This window comes from Felis catus, chromosome D3 (genome assembly GCF_018350175.1).
Source record: "Felis catus isolate Fca126 chromosome D3, F.catus_Fca126_mat1.0, whole genome shotgun sequence".
NCBI classification, from domain to species: domain Eukaryota; kingdom Metazoa; phylum Chordata; class Mammalia; order Carnivora; family Felidae; genus Felis; species Felis catus.
Window position 1 is genome coordinate 55,287,462 of NC_058379.1, and position 25,443 is coordinate 55,312,904.

The following is a 25,443-nucleotide window of genomic DNA, read 5'->3' on the forward strand; positions in this document are numbered from 1 at the left end:
AATACCCTGTTCCCTGGTAACCTAATACTGATCAATCAGTGTTTATTAAGTAAGAAAAGGATGAGATCAAGGAGAGTTAAGTACTTGAGAGCACAATCTATTAGGCTTACAGTAGATCTGAATGAGTTGAAAATGGCTTGAGTTTGTCAAAGACTTCAGAAGAGACAAACAGTTCTCACTAAACCGTAGCATCTGGCCTTTCTTAATCAAAGGGTAAGTTCGCTAAAGAGGAGTGATTGCAGATCTTATATTAACACATCATACCCTGTTCTGTTGTAATCCTTATTTGTTAAAGGACAGGTTCTTAGGTAGATGCATAAATAAAATGTAGCTTCATTTTGATAGAAAAGACCCATATAAAACAATATTGCCAAAGTAAATACACACACACACTATATGTGTGTGTGTGTGTGTGTGTGTATGTATATATATATATATATATATATATATATATATATATATATATAGTTGTGTGCATATATATAAAAGTATGGAGGTTCCTCAAAAAGTTAAAAGGAGGACTACCTTATGATCCAGCAATTGCACTACTGAGTGTTTACCCAAAGAATACAAGAACGCTAATTCAAAGGGCTACATGCACAATTGCCAAGGTGTGGTAGCAGCCCAAGTGTCCATCCACTGATGACTGGATAAAGTAGTTATACAATGGAATATTTTTCAGCCTTAAAAAAGAATGGATTCTTGCCACTTGCAAGAATACTTGGAGAGTATAATGCTAAGTGAAATAAGTCAGAGAAAGACAAATACCATATTATTACACTCAAGAAACAAAACAAACAAGCAAAGGGAAAAAATAAGAGAAATTAAGAAACTCTCTTAATTGTAGAGAACTGATGGCTACCAAAGGAGAGTAGGGTGGATGCATGGGTTAATGGGGATTAAGGAGTACACTTGTAATGAGCACTGGGTGACCTCTAGAATTGTTGAAATCACTATATTGAACACTTGAAACTAACATAACACTCTATGTTAACTGTAATTAAAATAAGAGTTTAAAAAAAGCCACTCTTGTTGATTTTGTTTTGATAATCTGCCCATTAGTAAGTAGGGTGTTAATAATAGGGGTATAATAGTAATTGTATTACTATCAATTAGTTCCTTTATTAACTTTTTACTGTATTTGGGTGCTCCTCTGTTGTGTGCATTGATATTTACAATTGTTACATCTTGTTGGATTGTCCCCTTTATGATTATATATGTAGTGTTGTTTCTTGTTACAGTCTTTGTTTTAAAGCCTATTTTGTCTGATATTAGTATTTGCTACTCCAGCTTTCTTTTGAGATCGATTTGCATGATAAATGTTTCCCTATCACCTCATTTTCAATCTACAGGTGTCCTTTGATCTGAAATGAGTCTCTTATAGGTAGCATACAGATAGGTCTTGTTTGCTTATTTTGAGAGACAGTGCCCACAAAAATGAGTACACAATTGCTAGAAGGACAGAGAGAAGGAAAGAATCTGAGGCAGGCTCCACAGTGTCAGCTTGCAGCCCAACACAGGGCTTGATCCCCGAAACCATGAGATAAGGACCTAAGCCAAAATCAAGAGATGGATTGACTGAGCCATCCAGCTGCCCCAAGATAAGTTTTGTTTTTAATGCACTCTGTCACTCTCTGTCTTTAGTCCATTTACATTCAAAGTAATTATTGATAGATATGTATCTATCTTGTTACTTGTTTTGTGGTTGTTTTCGTAGTTTTCTCTGCTTCTTTCTTGTTCTCTTTCATGGTGTACTGGCTTTCTTTAGTGACATGCAAAGAATAAAGAGAAAGGAATCTAAGTATGTCCATTACTGGTTTTTGGTTTGTGGTTATCATTAGGTTTGTATATAACATCATCTGCATACAGACGTCTATGTGAAGTTTGTGGTTGCTTAAGTTTCAATGTATTCCTTACCTCTCTTCCTCTGACATTTTACATATATGGTGTCATATTTTACACATTTTTACTTTGTGAATCCCTTCACTGATTTTTACAGATAAGCTTATTTTTACTGCTTTTGTGTTTTCTACTTTTCTTGCTCTCCTTATGGAAACTCTGCATCTCCTTCTATTCAGATAGCCTTCCTGGATAGAGTACCGGTGAATGCAGATTTTTTCCATCACCACTTTGAATATATCATGCCACTCCCTTCTTGCCTGCAAAGTTTCTGCTGAAACATCAGCTCATTGCCTTAGGAGGTTTCCCTTGTATGTAACTGTTGTCTTTTGTCTTGATGCTTTTAAAATTTATTCTTTATCACTACTTTTGCCATTACAATTACTATGTGTTTTGGTGCAGACCTCATTGTGTGGATTTTGTTGGGGGAATCTGTTTCTTTTCCCAGATTAGGGAAGTTTTCAGCTGTTATTTCTTCAAATAGATTTTCTGCCCCTTTTTCTCACTTTTCTACTTCTGGGAAACCTATATGCTAATGTTACTATGATGGAGTCACTGAGTTCCTGTTCTCATTGTGCATAATTCTTTTTTCTCTCACTTGCTGAGCTGGATTACTTTCCATCACTGTATTCCAAGCCTTTACTTTGTTCCTCTAGCCTGCTACTTATTCCATCAAGTGTATTCGTTTTTTTGTTTTGTTTATTGCTTTACTTTTTAAATGTTTATTCATTTTTGAGAGAGACAGAGCATGAATGGGGGAGGGATAACAAGAGAGGGAGACACAGAATCTGAAGCAATTGCTAGGCTTTGAGCTGTAAGCACAGGGCCCTACACAGGGCTTGAACTCAGAGCCATGAGATCATGACCTGAGCCAAAGTCATATGTTTAACCCCCTGAGCCACCCAGGTGCCCCAACCATCAAGTGTATTCTTAATTTCATTTATTGTGTTCTTCATATCTGAATGGGTCTTTTTTTTAATTTCTGTGTGTGTCTCACTGATGTCATCCACTCTTCTCAAGTCCAGTGAGTATCATTATGATCATTACTTTAAATTATCCATCAGATATGTTACTTATCTCCTATTTGTTTAGGTCTCTTGCTGTGATTCTGTCCTGTTCTTTCACTGGGGGCATATTCCTCTATATCCTCTTTTCCTAACTGTATCCATTCCTGTATTTTAGGACAGTCAGCTGTGTCTCTGGTTCTTCAAAGTAGTGGACAAGGCACACACTTTTAACAAGGTGATGTACCTGTCCATTTCTACAGGGGACACACAGTTCCTGCTAAGATTAGGCTGGCTGAAGCTGCTCTGCAAAATGTGGTCAGTACGGGGAGGGTGGTGCAGTTTTAACAAGGTGCATGTGACTTCTACAGGAGGTTGGGAGAGGCAGTGTTGGCAAGGGTTGCTTGCTGTAGTCTTCTGGGAGATAGGCCTGCAGGGCCAGGACTAAGGCAGGACCAGCTGGAGAGGCAGGACACAATGTAAGCACAAGTGTAAGGTAGTGAATGCCTGCACAGTACTGGTTCCTGCAGGTGGATATATAATTATTCTGGGGGTGGGGGCAAGGGAGGGAATTGGTGCCCGCCAGCTCCTTTGTTCCTAGGTTAGTAACTAATGTTCCCTCTTGTATTTCTCAGGTGTTTTTCAAACAGCTGCTTCTAAGCTGTATCTCCTTGGCCTATTTATTGTGCTGTCCCTTAAAGGGCAGGGACTCAGCTTCCTATCATCTTCCAAGCACTCTTAGAGCCAAGCCCACTGACTTTCAGAGTTCCAGGCTTTACATCCTGCTGGTAGTAAGAACTCATGAAATTTGGTCCCTCTGGTTTTCAATAACAAACGCAATGGGAATAGTCTGTTTCTCACCCTTCTCAATGCCTGCATATCCCTCCCTCTGGTGGCCATACCTGAAGCTCCCCATGTCTTTGCCCTTCCCACTCTCTTCAATGTGGCCTCTTCTCTACATTTGGTTAAGGACTTTGTTCTGCCAGGCGTGGGGTCATTTTTTGGGTTATGGGCATTGATGTATTATCTAGTTGTATCCATGTTATCTATTTGGGGTCCTCCTATTCGACCATTTTTCCCAGAACCCTCATATAATTTTGACTTTGATATCCCAAATGGAAGATATTCTAAATCATTTTAATGTTTTGAGTTAGTTATATAAGACATGTTTACTATAAGATAAATGTCTATTATACAAATAGTAAGAGTTGCTTTTTGTTCTATATGCTCAATAGTAAAATGGTAAAATGAGTTATTTCTTTTCAAGAGAAATGAAATTCAGCCTGGCATTTTATTCATTTAGATTCTCTTTTGTAGTTTTTCATTCTGTTTTCAATAATTACATTTTTAAAAATTTGAGTATAGTGACAGATGGTAGCTGCAATTGTGGTGAGCATAACAGAGTGATTGAATCATTATGCTGTACACCTGAAACTAATTAACATGCATGTCAACTATACACAGATAAATTACTTTGAATTTAGGATATTAAACATACACCCACACACAGTGTTAATACGACAGTCATTAAAAAACGTAGGATTACAACAACCATAGCAGAAATACTGATGGCTCATGAGGTAAGACATATGTGAACTAGTGAAATAATGACCCCTCTGGAATTAGGATTACTAATAATTAATAAACTTTATAGTTAATAACTGTAATATTATACTGCAATATTATAAAAATGCAACACTGATTTACCTTGGTCATTATTATAGTGGACAATAAGTTTTGGAAAAAATTCCTTATAGAAGAGTTAATTTATCTATTTTAAAAAACAAAATTAAGGAATCTAATATTCTCATCACTACTGATAATCTAAAAATGTAATGTCTATGACAGATCATTTCTATTCGTGTGTTTTAAATCCCTCAAAATTCACTATGAACATATTAATTATGGAAATCACAGTATATAACATTTATAGGATTCCATGTATAACTTTAGGTTATATATTTGTAATACAGAGTATGAATGAGATGCTTTTGTCTGATCCATTGTTTTTAAAATTTGAGGTTTCTATGTTTAACTATTTTCCAAAATAGTCTCAACAAATTTTAATCAACATATTTTAAGATGCTTAAATGGTATATATCCATGGTAATTTAAAACATTTTTTTCCTTGGGAGTATGGGTGAAATGGGTTGGGTGGATCCTGCTACCTCTGGAGTATCCATTTCACTCAATCTAATAATTAAAGGTTAAGAAGAGAAAAACTAACTTTGTAAAAGAGTTAGAAGTCTAGCAAATAGCAGATAAAAATTAAATCAACTTTGTAATTAAACTGAAGCTAAGGTCAGCAAAACTGGCTATTCTGTATGTTTAAAAAGAATGTCCAGGGGCGCCTGGGTGGCTCAGTCGGTTAAGCGTCCGACTTCAGCTCAGGTCACGATCTCACAGTCCGTGAGTTTGAGCCCCGCGTCAGGCTCTGGGCTGATGGCTCGGAGCCTGGAGCCTGCTTCCGATTCTGTGTCTCCCTCTCTCTCTGCCCCTCCCCCGTTCATGCTCTGTCTCTCTCTGTCTCAAAAATAAAAAATAAACGTTAAAAAAAATTAAAAAAAATTTAAAAAGAATGTCCAGAGCTTACATCAGCATCATGGCAGGGTAACGAAGTTCTTCCATTTTATTCTTTCTTTTGAACAATGAGTTAGATATACATCTATGAACAGCAGCACTTTTGTGAGAAGTGTAGGATCCAGAATGTGTATCAGGAGACTAGGAGGAATCTCACCCACCTGTGCATCTAGTAATAGGCAAACAGACCTTGGTCTGGGCTGTGGAAACAACACAGCCAGCAAACCTGGCCCAACCCCTCTCACTAAAGTTATGAAAAAACTGGAGAGCATGGAGCTGGACAAATAGCCACAGAAGAGAGAGAATTTGCATATGTCCAGCCATCCCAAGCAGAGATTCTAGCATGTCTTTGAAGGGGAAAAAAAAAAGTTTGGTTGCAATGGAGACAGTAAGAGGAATTTGCCCTAGGTACTTCACTCCCCACAACACGGCAAGAACTGAGTTATCCAGTAGTGGTAACCTCTCTAGCATATAAAAAGGAGAGTGGTGAGTGAATGCCTGGCTAACCCAATTGTGTGGAATGCTGCTTGAGAAACCCATTTCTTTCCAGCAGCAGTAACTGTGGAAAGGAAGACTGGAGAAGAGGCAAATAAGAATATCAAGACATTAAAGTGACAGGGTTCCTGCTAACTAAGCTCAAGACTTCAGCAAGAAATCTGCCCATGGTGTCTGGGAGCATCTCACCCAAGGATCTTCCCACTGGATTCCTGGATACCTTTAGTGCCCTAAATGCTGAACCCACACCTCACTCCACTCTGTAGTTGACTCCTTGTGCATATTCCAGAATGCAGCATTGAGAGCAGGTCTTATAAATGGAATGCTATCAGAAAAACAGATTGGGAGCTGTGGGCAAAGGAGAAACCACAATGTGAACTATAGCACTACCTTCTGTTAAACCCAGAGAGCAGAGAAAACCCTAAATATAAAAGCACCAGTAAACAGCATACCCCAACTGAAGGCAACTAGTCCAGATTTAAGGAGGTATCTGCTAGTTCAAATGTGAAAGCAGTAAACTATAAGAAATATGAAATATCAAGAAAACACAGCATCACCAAAGGTAACAATTTTTAAATTACCAAGCTCTGGTGCATGACACTGAATGACATTCAAAATAGCTATTAGAAGAAATTCGATAAATTATAAGAAAACTCAAAAAGACCATTCCATGAATTCAGGAAAAAAATACATGAACAAAATGACATACTTACCAAAGAAATATAAATCATAAAAAAAGAACAAAGAAATTCTGGATTTGAGGAATTCAATGAATAAAATGAAAATTGCAATAGAAAACATCTGCAGTAGAGTACAGCAAATGGAAGACACAATAAGTAAATAAGAGGACAGGGATTTTGAAATAACTCAATCAGAGCAGGAAAAACTAAAAGAGTGAAGAAAGTGATTTATGAAATTTCATCAAAAGAACAAATATTGAAAAAATTAATATACTAGAGAGAGAAAAGGGTGAAGGGGACAAAAAGTTTACTTAAATAATATCTGAGAACTTCCCAAAGCTGGGGAAAAACTTGGGCATCCAAGCTCATGAAAGATAATACCTCAACCTATTATCTCAATGTAAAAAGACATTACCTAGGATAACATAATGAAACTGGGAAATGTCAAAGATAGAAGAGAATCCAGGGAAAAAAGATTTTAACCTACAAAGGAACCCTCCACTAGGCTATCAGTAGATTTCTCAGGAAAAATCCTACAGGCTAGGAAAGTACTGAAGAAAAGAATTACCAAGCATGAATACTCTATATGGAAGAATACTCTATATGGAAGTTACCTATATGGAAGTTATCTGAAGTTATCCTTCAGATATTGAAGGAAAAATAAAGAACCTCATGAAAACAAAAGCTTAGGAGTTAATCACAACTAGACTTGCCATGAAAAAAATTCTAATATGAGAGTATTAAGCTGACAAGAGGCTAATCAGCAACATGAAAACATAGGAAAGTATATAACATTGGTAAAGGTAAATATACAGTCAGACGTCAATCTATAATAAGATCGTGTTTAACCATTTAAAATTAAAAATAATTCTAGCTACTTTAATTTAATGAATACAAAATATAAATAATTCTACCAAAAAAATAAAGCACGGGAGTAATAAGATGAAGATTTTGTAGGCAACTGAATTTAGGCTGCTATAAGCTTAAAATTGGGCTCTTTTATCGGAGATGTTTTACATAAACCTCTAGGAAAAACCTAGAATAGATTACTAAAGACAAAAAAAGGGGGTGGGGTGGGGAACAGAGCTAACCACCACAGAAAGTCACCAATTGACAAAGGAAGTTAGAAACAGAGAAAAAGCAAAAATGGAAATCTAAAACAACCAGAAAGCAATTAATAAAATGTCACTGGCAAGTCCACATATATCAATAATTGCGTGTAAATGGATTTAATTCACTAATCAAAAGCCATAGACTTGCTGGATGAAAAAAAAAAAAAAGACCCAATTACATGAGGCCCCCAAGACTCACTTGAATTTTAAGGACATACATAGGTTCAAAGTAATGGGATGAAAAAAAAATTTCAATGCAAATAGAAACCAAAAGAAAGTGTGTTTAGCTATACTTACACCAGACAAAATAGACTTTAACCAAAAATTTTAATAAGAGACAATAATGGTTACTGTATAATGATAAAGGTATCAATTCATGAAAAAGGTATATTTCTAAATATATAACTACCAACATCAGTGCATATAAATATACTGAGTAAATATTAACAAGTCTGGAAAGAGACAATGCAGTAATAACAGGGCTCTTCAATGCCCTAATTTCAGCATTGGGTAGATCATCTAGATAGAAAATCAACATGAGGTGCCTGGGTGGCTCAGTTGGTTAAGCGGCCGACTTCAGCTCAGGTCATGATCTTGTGGTCTGTGAGTTCAAGCCCTGAGACAGGCTCTGTGCTGACAGCTCAGAGCCTGGAGCCTGCTTCAGATCCTGTGTGTGTATGTGTCTCTCTCTCTGCCTCTCTTCCACTCACTGTCCTCTCGCTCTCTCTCAAAATACATAAACATTAAAAAAATTAAAAAAAAAACCAACAAAGTAACATTGGACTTGAACTATACATTATACCAAATGGACCTGACAGTTACAGAACATCCTATCCTACAGCTGTAGAATGCACATTCTTCACAATTTCACATGACATTGTCTCCAGGACAGATAAGATTATAGGACATAAAACAAGTCTCAACATATGTAAGAAGACTGAAATCATATGAAGTATATTTTCTGATCACAACAGTATGAAACTAGAAATCCAGAGGAAAGCTTAAAAATCTACAAATATGTGCAAATTTAACACAAACCTCTGGATAACCCATGGGTCAAAGAAGAAATCAGAAGGGAAATTAAAAAAAAATTAAAAAAAGGAAATACATCAAAACCTGTGGATGCTGTAAAACAAGTTATCAGAGGGAAGTTTATAATGATATGTGCATATGTTAAGAAAACAGATCATAAATGAACAACCTAACTTTATACATGAAGACTCTAGAAAAAGAAGAACTGAGGTTTCTGGGTGGCTCAGTCAGCTGAACATCTGAGTCTTGATTTCAGCTCAGGTCATGATATCAGTGTTGCGAGATCTAGCCCTGCATTAGGCTCTGTGCTGATGTGGAGACTGCTTGGGATTCTCTCTCTCCTTCTCTCTCTACCCCTCCCCTGCTCACTCACTCTCTCTCTAAATAAATAAACAGACATTTTAAAAAAGAAAAAGAACTAAGCGCAAAGTTAGCAGAAGGGGAAAAAAGCCAAGAGTTTTTTGTTTTCCTTTTTAAGAAAAAAAAATGGACAAACCTTTAGCTAGACTCATCAAGGAAAAAAAAAAAGAGAACTCAAAATCAGAAATGAAAGAGAAGTCAGAAGATGCTCAACATCATTCATCATCAGGGAAATACAAATCAAAACTATAATGAGATACCACCTCCAATCTGTTAGAATGGCTAAAATTACAACACAAGAAACAGGTATTGGTGAGGATGTGGAGAAATGGGAATCCTCTTGCACTGCTGGTGGGAATGCAAACTGGTGCAGCCACAATGCAAAACAGTATGGAGGTTCCTCAAAAAACCTAAAAACAGAAGTGTCCTATGACCTAGCAATTGCATTACTATTTACCCAAAGAATACAAAAATGCTGATTTTGCTATAAATTGCAGCACTATCGACAATAGCCAAAGTATGGAAAGAGCCCAAATGTCCATTGACTGATAAGTGGATAAAGAAGATGTGGTACATATATACAATGGAATATTACTAAGCCACCAAAGGATTGAAATCTTACCATTTGCAACAAAATGGATGGAGCTAGAGTATATTATACTCAGTGATATGAGTCAGAGAAAGACAAATGACATATGATTTCACTCAGGTGTAGAATTTAAGAAACAAAACAGATTAACATAGGGAAAAGAAAAAAAAAAGAGAGGGAGGCAAACCATAAAAGAGACTCTTAACTATAGAAAACAAACTGAAGGTTGCTGGAGGGGAGCTGGGTGGGATGATGGGCTAAATGGGTGATTGGTTTTAAAGACAGAATTTGTTGTAATGAGCAGCTGGTGTTATATGTCAGTGATGAATCACTAAATTCTATTCCTGAAGCTAATATTACACTATATGTTAACTAACTGGAATTTAAATAACAACTTGAAACATTAAATAAAACAAACTAACTACACCCTAAATAAATAAAGAAAAGAAAAGAAAGAGAAGTTAAAACTGATAAAACAGAAAAACATAGGAGAAGAGACTGCTATGAACAAGTATATACCAAAGAACTGGACAACCCAGAAGAAATGAATAAATTCCTAAAAACATACAACCTACCAAGACTGAAAAAGGCAGCCTAGAAAATCTAAATAGACCAATAATGAGCAAGGAGATTATATCAGTAATTAAAAACCTCCAAGACCTAAACCCCAGGACCAGATGGCTTCATAGGAAATTCGACCACACATTTAAAGAAGAATTAAGGCAAATCCTTCACAAATGCTTCCAAAAAATTGAAGAGGTGGGAATACTTCCAAACTAATTGTACAAGGCAAGAATTATCCTGATGCCACATCCAGATTAGAACACTACTAGGAAACTATAGACCAAAATTTCTGATTTCTCAAGAGAGAATTCAGAAATTCAAAAATTCAAAAATTCTCAAAAAATATTAGTAAACCAAATTTGGCAACATATTAAAAGGATTATATACCATGCCCAGACAAGATTTAACCCTGGGATGCAATGATGGTTCAACATATGCAAATCAATAAATGCAATATATCACATTAACAGAATGAAAGATAAAAATCACATGATTATCTCAAGAGATGCAGAAAAGGCATCTGACAAAATACAGCATCCTTTCATGATAAAAACCCTCAACAAATTGGGTATAGAAGGAACATAACATTAGAAAGACCTTATTGGACAAACCCACAGTTAACATCATACACAATGGTGAATGGTATAGATAGATATTCCACTAAGATCAGGGACAAAACAAGGATGCCCACTGTTACTACTCTTACTCAATGCATGGTTGGAAGTCCTAGTCAGAGCCACTAGACAAGGCAAAGAAATAAAAGGTATACAAATGAGAAAGAAATGGGTGCCTGGGTCGCTCAGTTAGTCGAGTGTCTGACTCTTGATTTCAGGTCAGGTCATGATCCCAGGGTCGTGGGACTGAGTCCCATACTGGGCTGAGTGCTTAGGTGGAGACTGCTTAAAATTCCCTCTCTCTCTCTCTCTCTCCACCCCCCCACCCCATATGTTACTCCCCCTAACTATTTCGCTCTAAAATCTTATTTTTTTAATTTGAAAGATGTAAAACTCTCATTACTTGTAGATGATAGGATCTTATATATAGAAAATCTTAAGGACTCAAAAAAAACCTGTTGAAACTAATAAATGAATTCAGTAAAGTTGCAAGATATAAAAACCAACATCCAGAAGTCAGTTGTGTTTCTACACACTAACAACAAAACATCTGAAAATAAATAAAACTATCCCATTCACAGTAGCATAAAAAAACAATATTTAGGAATAAATTTAACCAAGTGAAAGATCTGTACGAGGGAAATGAAAAGACTTTGATGAAAAAAAATTGCAGATGCAAACAAATGTAAATATATCCATGTTCATGGATCAGAAGAGTTAACATTGTTAGTGCCCATACTACTCAAAGCCATCTATACATTCAATGCAATTACTACCAAATTCCAATGGCATTTCTTTTTACAGAACTAGTAAGAATATTAAAACTTGCATAGAACCACAAAAGGACTCCCAATAATGCAAGCAATCTTGAGAAAGAATGAAGCTGTAGGCATTGTACTTCTTGATTTCAAAGTATATTACAAACCTGTAGTAATTAAAATAGTATGGTACTAGCATAATAATAGGCACATAAACAAATAAAACAAAATTGAGAACTCAGAACTAGATTCTTCCCTATACAGTTAACTGACATTTGACAAGGGGGCTTAGAACACTCAATAGGGAAAGGATAGACTCCCCAACCAATAATGCTGGGGGAACTGGAGAGCCACATGCAGGAAAATCAGATTGGAACCCTATATTACATCATTTACAAAAATTAACTTGAAATGGATTAAAGACTTAAATCTAAGACCCGATGCCATAAAACTCCTAGGAAAAGACATAGGGAAGAAGTTTTTGACATTGGGCTATGCAGTGATGGGTATGACACAAAAAGCATAAGCAAAAATAGCAAAAATGAACACGTAGGACTACATCGAATTAGAAAGGTTCTATACAGCAAAATAATCAGTAAAATAAAAAGAAACTACAGAATGGAAGAAAGTATTTGTGAGACACATTTGATAAGCAGTTAATATCTAAAATATATAAAGAACTCACACAACTCAATAACAAAACAATCTACATCTAAAATGGCAGAAAAACTAAATAGATACTTTCCAAAGAATACATCCAAATGGCCAACATGTACATGAAATGATACTCAGCATCACTTATCATTAGGGAAAGGGGAATCAAAACTACACTCAGAGAGGTGCCTGGGTGGCACAGTGGAAACACCCTCCACCTGGCTTGCTAACAGTGTGCCTCACCCCTTCCATCTCAGCCTGGGCAGGAATATTCCCACAGGGCTGTGGGTCCCCTCCCACAGTGAACTGGTGCAGACCTTGCTGGCATCATGTACTTTACCCCCACATTCTCTTATGGACATGCCCTCTCCAACATGCTTTTGGCAAGAGACCATCCAAAGCAGTGACACAAGCCTCATAGGGTACCAAAATACTCCAATGTGACTCCCATCCCAGGAAGAAGAGAAGAGAACCACACACACACACACACACACACACACACATACACACACACACACAGCAGTCCAACTGCAGCCCCAGCAGTTGGCTGGGGGCAGACATCTGGTCAGACTGCAGGCCACATCCACCAACAAAAGCTTCACAGGAAAGAATATAGGGAGCGGGCCCTGCAATTTGGTGCTACAGCAGATCTGACAATGCTTGGTCTGACTGAACTCAAGCCAAAGGTGGCCTCAGTCTGGCCTAACAATAATACAGGGACCAAATCCTGCCCACAATAGGCAAAAAGAGTCATTGCAGGTGACTGGAATGAAGACAAATGGGGCTCGGCCACAATAGCAGGGTGCACACAACACACATAAGAGACCACTCTGAAGCATCAGGTTCTGGTGAATAGGGGACATTGACTGCAGGACACTATAGGACCTCTTAAAAAGGCCATTACTTTCAAGAGAAAGAGATGTAGCTGAATTTCTTAACACCTAGAAACAGACACAGAGAGTTAGACAAAATAAGGATCCAGAGGAATATGTCCCAAATGAAAGAGGACAAAATCACAGCAAGAGAGCTAAATGAAACAAGCCTAAGTAAAATGTCTGATAGGGAATTTAAGGTAATGGTCATAAAGATACTCACTGGACTTGAGAACAGGAGTGGAGGACCTCAGTGAGATCCTCAACAAAGAAATAGAAGACATTAAAAAAAATCAGAGATGAAGAACTCAATTAACAAAAACACTGGATGGAATACATAGTAGACTAGAAAAAGCAGAAGAACAAATCAGTGACCTGGAGGACATAATAATGGAAAGCAATCAAGCTGAACAGGAAAAAGAAAAAAAATAATAAAAAATGAAAATACATTAAGGTAACTCAGCAAAATCATCAAGTGTAATAACATTTGCATTATAGGTTTCCCAGAAGTAGAAGAGAGAGAAAAGGGGGCAGAAAATTTATTTGAAGAAATAACAGATGAAAACATCTTGAATATGGGAAGGAAACAAAAATCCAGATTCAGGAGGCACAGAGAGCCCACAACAAAATCAGTCCAAGGAGGTCCACACCAAGGCACATAAAATGGCAAAAAGTAGTGATAAAGAAAGAATTCTAAAAGCAGAAAGAGAAAACAGTTACATACAAGGAAAACGCTTTCAAAATAAAGTGTTTCAAAAATAAGCTTTCCTTTAAAAAATTTTTTTTAACGTTTATTTATTTTTGAGAGAAAGAGAGTATGAGGGGGAGAGGGACAGACAGAGAGGGAGACACAGAATTGGAAGCAGGCTCTAGGCTCTGAGCTGTCAGCACAGAGCCTGATGTGGGGCTCGAACCCATGAACCCTGAGATCATGACCTGAGCTGAAGTCAGATGCTCAACTGACTGAGCCACCCAGGCACCCCTCAAAAATAAGCTTTCTATCAGCTTATTTTTCAGCAGAAACTTTGCAGGCCAGAGGGAGTCACATGATATATTCAAAGTGCTGAAAGGGAAAAGAACACTCTATCCAGAAAGGCTATCAATCAGAATAGAAAGAGAGATATAGAATTTCCCATACAAACACAAATTAAAAGAGTTCATGACCACCAAACTAGCCCTACAAGAACTATTAAGACTGACTCTGAGTAGTGAGGAAAGATCATGAGTAGGAGTAAAGAAAATAGGAAGCACAAAACCAGTAAACTTAAGTATATCTAAAAAATCAGTCAAGGCATTCATGAAATAAATGCATATTATACAGTGGAACACCATATATCTAAAATGTTTGAGGGGGAGAGGAGTATAAATTTAGTACTTTTAGAGTGGGCTCAAACTTAAGTCACCATCAGCTTAATATAGACTGCTATATGCATAATATGTTATTTGTAAATTTAATGGTAACCACAAATCAAAAACCAGTAATAGATGTGCAAACATTAAAGAGCAAGGCATCCAAGCATATTACTAGTCAACAAACCATGAAAGAGAAGAAAGGAACAAAAGAACTACAAAAACAACCATAAAACAAGTAACAATATGGCAATATATATGTATCTATCAATAATTACTTTGAATGTAAATGGACTAAATGCTCCAATCAAAAGATGTAGGGTGAACAGAATGGATAAAAAAACCAAGACCGGTTTATATGCTACCTACAAGAGACTCATTTCAGACCTAAAGACACTTGCACGTTGAAAGTGAAGGGATGGAAAAGCATTTATCATGCAAATGGAAGTGGAAAGAAAGCTGGGGTAGGGAAACTTGTATCAGACAAAACAGACTTTAAAACAAAGACTGTAACAAAAGACAAAGAAAGGCATTATATAATAAAGGAAATATGCAACAAGAAAATACTATTCAAACATAAAGAAAGTAATCAGTAGTAATACAATAATATTAGGGGACTTTAACACCCATTTACATTAATGAAACAGAAAATTAACAAGTAAATAGTGGCTTGGATTGACACATTGGACCAGATAGATCTAACAGATATATTAAAAACATTCCATCCTAAAACAGCAAACACAGAACATTCTCCAGAACAAATCATATGTTAGGACACAAAACAAGTCTCAATAAATTCAAAAAGATAAAACTCATTTCATGTTCTTTTCTAACCACAATGCTATGAAACTTGAAATAAACTACAAGAAAAAATCTGGAAAGAACACAAATATATGGAGGTTAAATAACATGCAACTGAAAAATGAATGGGTCAACCAAGAAATCAAAGAAGAAATCCAAAAGTACATAAATAAAAATGAAAGTACAAGAGACCAAAATTGTTGAGATGCAGTAAAAGCCATTCTAAGAGGGAAGTTGATAGAAATACAAGCCTACTTCAAGAAGGAAGAAACATCTCAAACAACTTAACCTTACACCTACAGGAGCTAGGAAAAGAACAACACCCACACCAGTAGAAGGAAGGAAATAATAAATTTTAGAATAGAAAGAAATAAATAGAAACTGAAAAAAAAAACAATAGAATGAATTAATGAAACCAGGAGCTAGGTTTTGAAAAGATCAACAAAGCTAACAAATTTTAGGACATTCATCAAAAGTAGAGGACTCAAACAAAGTCAGAAATGAAAGAGAAGAATTAACAATGGACACCACAGAAATACAAAGGATAATAAGAATATATCCTGAAAATTATATGCCAACAAATTTGACAACCTAGAAGAAATGGATAAATTCCTAAACTGAAATAGGAAGAAATAGCAATTTGAACACACCAATTACCAGCAATGAAATTGAATCAGTAATAAAAGAAAACTCCCAACAAACAAAAGTCCAAGACCAGACACAGGTGAATTCTGCCAAACATTTAAAGAAGAGTTAACACTTATTCTTCTGAAACAACTCCAAAAAATAGAAGAGAAAGGAAACCTTCCAGACGAGCATTACCCTAATACCAAAACCAGATAAAGACACTGCAAAAAAAGAGACCCAGAGGCCAATAATTCTGGTGAACATAAAAATCCTCCACAAAATATTTGCAAACTAAAGCCAACAATACATTAAAAAAAAACATTCACTACGATCAGGTAGGATTTACTCCATGGTTGTAAGGCTAGTTCAATATTCAAAATCAATCAATGGGATACATCAACAAGAGACAGTATAAAAACCATATGATCATTTCAAATAGGTGCAGAAAAGCATTTGACAAAGTAAAACACCCATTTATGATAAAACCCTCAACCAAATACATTTAGAGGGAACATACCTGAACATAATAAAGGCCATATATGAAAAACCCACAGCTAACATTGTACTCAATACTGAAAAACAGATGTTTTCCCCTAAGGTCAGTAACAAGAGAAGGATGTCTACTTTCACTACTTTTATTCAACACAGTAATCGATGTCCTAGCTGCAGAAATCAAACAAGGAAAATAAATAGAAAAACATCCAAATTTGTAAGGAAGGAGTAAAACCGTCACTCTTTGCAGATGAACTGATAATTGTATATAAAAAAAAAACCCCTAGAGACTCCACCAAAAAACTTCTAGATGTGACAAATGAATTCAGTAAGGATACTGAATCAATATATGAAATCTGTTGCATTTCTAGATCCTAATAATGAAGTAGCAGAATAAAAAATTAAGAAAACAGTCCCATTTACAACTGCACCAAAAATAATGATATACTTAGGAATAAACTTAACTTGTATTCTGAAAACTTTAAAACATTGATAATAGAAACTGAAGATGACACAAATGGAAACATATTCCATGCTCATGATTTTGGAGAACAAATATTGTTCAACTGTCCAAACTACCCAAAACAAACTGCAGTTTTAATCCAATCCTTACCAAAATACGAATAGCATTTTTCACAGAACTAGAAAAAATACTCCTCAAATTTGTAGGGAATCAAAAAAGACCAGGAATAGTCAAAATTATCTTGAAAAAGAAGAATGAAAGTGGAGATATCACAATACCAGATATCAAGATATACAACAAAGCTATAGTAACCAAAGCTGTATGGTACTGGTACAAAAAAAAAAAAAAAAAGACACATAGATCAATGGGACAGAATAGAGAACCCAGACATAAACCCATGATTGTACGGTCAATTAATCTTCAACAAAGGAGGCAAAAATAGACAATGGGAAAAGGTCTCTTTAGCAAATGTTATTAGGGGGGACCTGGGTGGTTCAGTCAGTTAAGTGATCAACTCTTGGTTTTGGCTCAGGTCATGATCTCACTGTTTGGGAGACTGAGCACCATGTTGGGATCTGTGCTGTCTGTGCGAAGCTGAATATGGCATTGTTGACTCATTGTTTGGAATTCCTCCCCCCGCCAAAATAAATAAATCTAAAAAAATAAAACAAAACAAAAAAACAACAACAAATGGTGTTGGGAAACCTGGACCATTTCCTTATACCATATGCAAAAATAACCTCAAAATGGATTAGAGTCCCCATTGTGAGACCTGAAACTATAAAAATCCTAGAAGAGAACTTAGGCAGTAATTTCTCTGACATCAGTCATAGCGGTGTTTTTCTAACTAGGTCTCCTGAGGCAAGGGAAACAAAAGCAAAAATAAACTATTAGGATGACATCAAAATAAAAAGCTTCTGTACACCAAAGGCAACAATCAACAAAGCTAAAAGACAACCTACTGAATTGGAGAAGATATTTGCAAATGACATATCCAATAAAGGGTTAGTATAAAAAATATAGAAGAACTTATACAACACCAAAAGGCACTCCAATTAAAAAATGGGCAGAAGGCATGAACAGACATTCCTCCAAAGAATACATACAGATAGCCAAGATACACATGAAAAGATGCTCAACATCACTCATCATCTGGGTAATGTAAATCAAAAAGACAATGAGGCCTTTTTTCCCACCTGTAAGAATGGCTAGACTCAGTAACACAAGAACCAACAAATGTTGGCAAGGATGTGGAAAAAAGGAACCCTCTTGCACTGTTGGTGGGAATGCAAACTGGTGCAGCCACTGTGGAAAACAGTAGGGAACTTCCTCAGAAAGTTAAAAATAGAATTACCCTATGATCCAGTAATCACTCTCCTTGGTATTTATGAAAAAAAATACAAAAACACTAATTCAAAGGGATACGGGCACCTCTACATTTATTGCCACATAATTTGCAATAGCCAGACTACGTATGGAAGCAGCCCAGGTATCCACGGATATGTGTAAGTGTGCGTATAATGGAATATTACTCAGTCATAAAAAAAGAATGAAATCTTGCCATGCTATTTGCAATACATGGATGGAACTAAAGGATACAATGCTAAGTGAAATAAGTCAGTGTAATACAATACCATATGATTTCACTCATATGTGGATTTAAGAAACAAAAGAAACTAAGAATAAAAGAGACAAACAAAAAAAAGTCTCTCAAATATAGAGAACAAACAGATGGTTCCCAAGGGGAGGTGGGTGGGGGGATGGGTTAAATAGGTGAAAGGGTTTAAAAGTACACTTACAGTGATGAGCACTGAATATAGAGCACTGACAACTCACTACATTGTACACCTGAAACTAATATAACACTATGTTACGTTATACCAGAATTAAAACAAAAAAAAATGTTTATTTTTACAATATTGCCCCAAGAAACAATAGAGTCACTTATATTGCCAGAAATAGGAACCAGAAAAAAATTTCTAAATTTAAGTAGTGTAAAAATTGCTTTTAGATACATTCAGAGTACAGCAGTTCTTCCTTATCCATGGTTTCCCTTTCTAGGGTTTCAGTTACCTGGAATCAGTTTCATCCAGAAAGAGATGATCCTCCTTTTGAGGTATAGTCTGAAGGTCAATAGTAACTTAATGCTAATGTCATAATGCCAGTGTCATTCACCTCACTTCATCTCATCACATAGGCATTTTATCATCTCAAACCATCACAAAAAGGGTAAGAGAGCAACCCCATTCATGTAACACTTATTACAGTATATTGTATAATTATTTTATTTCATTAGTTATTGTTATTTACTATGCCTAATTTATAAATTACTAAATTTATAAATACATACACTTAAAAACATAATTTATAAATTAAATTTTATCATAGGTATGTAATAGAGGAAAATACATAGTACATCTAGGGTTTAGAACTATTCATAATTTCAGGCATCTCTTAGGGGTCTTGGAAATATCCCCTGTGGATAAGGAGGGACTACTGTACTCAAGAGGATCATTCCCTAATGAGTTTAAATCACCAGATACAATTTGTTTTTCCCCGAGGCCACTGAGATATTGGCCAGAATGTTAGTCACCACGCATTAATCATTTGTTAATTCTGAACTTGAGTGAGTGGACCAAACAATGACACAAGGCAGCTTTCACTCTGTGGACCCACATACTTCCACTAGTTCCAGAAACTATATGTGGATGGAAGCAGGGCTCTCAGAAGAAGCATTTGTATGTTAGCCAAGAACCAAATGTCATTTAAAATGACTGTGTGCCTTGAAACCACAAAAGGAAAATATTAGCATTGTAATTGTAATCATATTTGGCATTTGAAATTTGTTAACATGAAAGAGAAAAAAATAAGGCAACTCTGGCCTTCCTACCCTCTTGGAGTGATTCAGGCAGACAGACTCAAGATCTCTACTGAGGCAGGGGAGCAGCCTGGTGCCTATTTCAGGAAGGTGCATCAGTACCTGAACCCAGGAAAGAGGAATGTAGAAAATGGCTAATTCAATTTTCATACAGAGAGTGATATTTCTGACTTCCTAGAAAAGTAGAACATTCTGAACTCCCCAAAGAGCTCCTTCCTGAGTAGCAGCGGGCTGGTGACGCCAGTAAAATTTAACCGGTTTGTGTAGACAGATTCCCAGAGGACATGACAAAGTTCAGAGGAGGTTGTAGAAGGAAAACAAGCCAAACCAACCATTATGCACTCATAACACCTGGACAGCCCTGAACTGTATCCTAGAGAAAGGTCCCAGAATTCTAATGAGTCGCCTTTTCATTCCTTCCCTTCGGTGAGGAGGCACAAACACAAAAACACAAAACAAAAAGAGGATCTAAAGAGTAAATAAAGACCCATTTTACTGGGCTTTTAAGAACCTGCTGCCAGAAAGCCTGATCAATATTGACCTGTAAAACCAGTTACATATGCTTGGTAGTCCAGGGAAAGCACAGGGCCGCTCCTTTCTTTTAGAGCCCTTTCTCCGTGGCTCCCTGACCTCACAATAACCTGGTGGAAGATTTGAGGGCTCAGTCAGATAAACTGAAAGCTGCTTCCATTTATTTTGCAGACAATTCCTATAATTTCCCTTCCATTTTTTCCAACTGATTAACATAATTTCCAATCATTAAAGTTTACAGATAAGCATCGTCTCTCTGAAGCTCTATGTTATCTCAGTACATATGTGTGTAAATCTTCCATAGTTTCACCTGAGTTCTAGGTTATTATCATGGTCCATGTGGGAAAAGCTGGAAAAATAGAATGAACTCAGTGGCATTTCAAACATTTTCAGTTTGGTCTTGTTTTCTCTAGATGGCACACGATTTGAAATTCTGTCACAATGAAATTCTTTTAAAATTGGTTTTGTTTCTAGTTTTAAAGCAACGCCAGCCTCTACCAAAGAAGTTTTCAACACCTATGGTACAACTTAGTAGCTCTTCTTGGAGCCCCTATATAGCTACAAAGTTAATTAAAGGCTGAGAAGTTTGAATGAAAAGCATTACTATTTAAGAATCACCATTTAAGTTTCCATAAAGCTATTCATTGACCTCACTCATTTTATTGAGAGAAAAACACATATATAATTAAATGCAAGGAGCTTAATGGAATAAATGTAGAAAAAGTTCTGAAGTAATAAAACCATCCAAAGGTCAGTGTAATGGTGTAAGGTAAGAAGAGTAGTGTCTGGAATCAGCACTATCCAACAGAACTTTTTTTTCTTCCAATAGAACTTTTTGTGGTGATGGAAATGTTCAATTCAATATAGTACCCACCCACCTCTTTGGCAGCTGAGCACTTGAAATGTGTCCTGCTGTGACTGAGAAACTGAATTTTAAATTTTAGTCAATTTTAATTAATTTCAGTTTCAATAGTCATATGTGGTTAATGGCTGCTGTACTGGATAGTACAGAAGTGGAGAAACTTATATTTATAAGAAAAGAAAAGCAATCAAAATAAGGACAGAAAAGAGTAGAATTTAAGAGAGGAAAATATACTAATCAAGACAGGTCATCAGAGGAATTCACACGGAAGAAATGGGCTTTCTAAGAATAGAGAGCCACAAGTTGGACACCCCGATGGCACAATCTCCAGATACAAACGAAGTCTCCACTATGGGCCATAGAATGTGCATTGAAAACTAACTGAGGTTTATTGGAATCTACTGAGGTATAATAACTGCATAATCCCAACTATGTTGACTTTAATTAGATCACATCGTCATCTTTTTTCACATATGTTATCATCATGTAGATCTTTCCATTGTGTAAATGACATACAAATTAACCATAGGGGATGGCTTAACCTCTGTGAGTCCCTTTTAGGCTCTACTTTGTAAAATCATTATCTACACAATTCTACATAATAGATCTTATGTATTTTTCACACAACACAAACCCCCAGCTGACCTTCTGGAGCAGGATGATGAGGGATCCCTCCCCATGCCTCCACACTACTTTGCATATGGCTAGTGAACCAGAAGAGGTTATAAAGAGGATAAGGTAAAGGTAAAAACGGTTCCCCAGGTAACTATGTAGATTTCTACATAGTAGATTTCTACATAGTAACTATGTAAGATTTCTCTCTTGAGTCAGAGGACTTAAAGCTGAATACAGTGTAAAACAGAATTTATGTATTCCAAAACATCTGTCTTAAATGTTTGATCCGAAACACTTCTCTTCTTCCATTATTGTGCTTTTCAAGGTATTAAGAGAAAAAGAGAACTGTAAGAAGACATCCTCAACTGATTGTTACTGTGCTCAGTTAGATTTAATTAAGTTCTCAAAAGTGGTACAGTATTTTATTGGAACAATTCCTTTATGAATCATTCATTTATCCATCTAGTATTCATTGAACATGAATATAAGCCAGTTATCTATCAACACTGGTGATATGAGAGTCAAAAAAAGTCACCTTTCCTGCCCTCAAACTGTGCACAGTCCAGTATAGAGAAAAGCAGGTAACTGGTTAAATAAGAGGCATGCCCAGGGTATCATGGGAACATACAGGAAGAAAACTTAATGGAGGAGGCAACTAGAAAATTATCATAGAGAACATAATAACTGATATGAGTCAGGTGAAGAGGAAGGCATTCCTGCATGAGATAACCCCATAAGACAGGCAACAGTAGGTGTTGATATGAAGAATTTACTTTAAAGTAATTGAATATGAGTTTTCTTGGGATATCTAGATCAAGCTACCTGGTAGATAACCAGATATAAAATCTGAAGATCAGGGCAAAACATGGGTGAGATATGCCACTCTTAGCATATTCTAAAACCCTAAGAGCTAGTCGGCTTCCTTTTGAGCAGTGTGCAGAATAAGAGGGTTAAAGGGACAAGAGCAGGAGGCTAGGAGAATCCCAGTGTGGAGGGCATGAGGAGAGAGAGAGAAAGCCCAGGAATGTGGCAGGAGAAGAATTATCTGAGGAGCAAAGTGAAATGAGAGTGTATTATCACAGAAGCCAAGAGAGTGGATGTTTCAAAGCTCTAAACATCAACACATTTAAATATAGCCAGGAAATCCAGTAAAACAAAAATCACCTATAGTTTGACAATAAGTGGAATCATTGACAAATTTTCCCTGACCAGTTTCAGCAAAATGGTGGGGAGGAGCCAGCTACAGTGGATTGAAGAGTGAATGACAGATGAGAAGTCAAGACTGTACATGAATAGAAGTATTCCTCTGAAAATTTCAGATGAAGAGTGACGTTCAGAATGTTGATGCCTAGGGATATCACTATCCATACACAAAGTCAGTCGTATCACTATCAATGAGCTCTAGAATGTGGTGAATCTTATGGCCGAGCTTCCTTAGACTCATAATTATAGGTTCTGATCCAAAGCATCTTTATGGCCAACAACCCTGAATATTAGTGAGGAGCAAAGAAGATAATGGATGTAAAGATTCGGGCAAACTAGAAATTACGACACAAATGTTAGTTATTATGGCCATTATTACTACAATTTGGTCTTGTTAAATTTCGGTCTGTATATCAGCCCAGTTTATATCAGAGTTGAAAAACAAATTGAAAAGTCTGCCTGACGGAGTTTGTGGAGAGGAAACATCAGTAGTTAACTTATGCATTATGCATATAATTTAGACTCAAGAGATCCAATGGATAACTGCAGCAAACTACAATTGCCCTCTTTAGACAGCTCAATGTGAACTTCCGGATAGAAAGAAAGCATTCCAAAGTCCTATGTAATTGGATTTGATAATAACGGGAGGATTGGCTGCTTGCTTGCTTCTCATTTCAGTTTGATAATTTGAATAAATTCTTTACACAAATTGTAACTGCTGTCATTTGGATAACACTCCAACTTGAAAATTTGGATCACTGGGTGCAGACCCTTGCCAGCTCTAAACAAATGGAGGTTGGCTAACAAAGGATTTGAAGGGCATCCTTTCCTTGCAATGGAAGTCTCCAACAGGGGCCAGCTTTTCCTGTTGCTACTGTATTCAAAATAAAGCAGAAGTTTATAAAACTTCTTGGAGGCTTCCTCCTTTACCCATAGAATCTTCAAATTCAGTATAGTCTTTCTTTTTGCCTCAGATTCCTTTGCTTTATCTAAAATAAACCCTTCACCCCTGCCATCCAATAAATAATTCTCTTTATACCTTTCTCACTTTTGGCACTACATGTTCTATTTTTAAAAATCTATTATTCATTAAGCCAAAATGGTTGAGCACTTATTATATTTATTCAGGGGATGTAATCGTGAGCAAGACAGAATTTCTGCTTTCAAGTACAGTGCTGGGGGCACCTGGGTGGCTCAGTCGGTTAAGCGTCTGACTCTTGATTTCGGCTCAGGTCATGATCTCCAGGTTTGGGAAATCGAGCCCTGTCTCAGGCTCTGTGCTGACAAGCACTGAGCCTGCTTGGGATTCGCTCTCTCTCCTTTCTCTCTGCCCCCTCCCATGTTTGAGCTCTCTCTCTCTCTCTCAAAATAAATAAACTTAAAAAAAAAAAAAGTACAGTGCTAGAATAGAGACATATCCAGGAGGATAATTTACTCTCCCAAAGGGCCACAAGGTGGCAAGGTACAGTCAAGTTTCCCAGAGGAAGTACTATTCAATCAGAATCTTAAAGGATTCTGATGTTTAGATGGGAAAAGAAAAAAATATTTTTTCTCATTTTGATCTGTAAGTTCCCTGAGATCAGTGATTCTTATTGAACTTTGTTTCTCTTAAAGTGCCTGCCGTGGACTGAATGTTTGCCATCCTCTCAAAATTCATATATTGAAATCTAATCCCCAGTGTGACGGTATTTGGAGGTAGGACCTTTGTGAGGGTGCAGCCCTCATGAGTGGGAGTAGTGCCCTTATAAGGGAGACACCAGAGACCTCTCTCACTCCTTCTTACCATGGGGGGACACAGTGAAAAGATGGCCAGCTATGAACCAGGAAGTAGGTTTTCACCAGATAACAAATCTGCCAGCACTGTGGTCTTGGACTTCATAGCATCCAGAACTCTGGGAAATACATGTTTTTTGTTTGAGTTGCCCGGTTTATGGTATTTTTGTTATAGCAGCTTGAACAGATTAAGAAAGTACCTATTTACAGTGACTTGAAAATAAGGACCCAAAACTACTATTAAATTAAGTCCAAATGCCATGAGGGTATTCTTTCTCATCTTTCTGCTCTCCCAGTCTTCTTGAACATGGTACAATGTATAAGGTTTGTGTTCTTATTGTATTAGTTTAAAAGGTTTCACAAACATCTGTCTCCTTCAATCTTCACCTTCCTATTTAGGCTGCCTACGCACATCATGCTTCCCAGTTAATGGTTTAAATTCTTATTGTCTTCATCTGCCTTAGAAATTCAGAGGTACAGTGGGTTGCCTGGGTGGCTTAGTAGGTTAAGCGTCCAACTTCGGCTCAGGTCATGATCTCACAGTTTGTGGGTTCGAGCCCCGTGTCGTGTTCTGTGCTGACAGTGCGGAGCCTAGAGCCTGCTTCAGATTCGGTGTCTCGCTCTCTGCCCCTCTG

General features: G+C 36.7%; 1 protein-coding gene across 10 annotated transcripts in view; it reads right to left on the reverse strand.

Moving 5' to 3' along the window:
* The window catches only part of NOL4 (nucleolar protein 4), a 426,082-nt gene that overhangs the window by 38,004 nt on the left and 362,635 nt on the right, over positions 1–25,443 (reverse strand). Inside the window, exon 11 of one of the 10 annotated variants that reach the window (XR_002147623.3) lies at positions 19,837–19,926. The exons of the other annotated variants lie outside the window; for them this stretch is intronic. The gene's annotated coding sequence lies outside the window, so the exon portion shown is untranslated. The remainder of the gene's footprint in view (positions 1–19,836; positions 19,927–25,443) is intronic. 10 annotated transcript variants of the gene reach the window in all.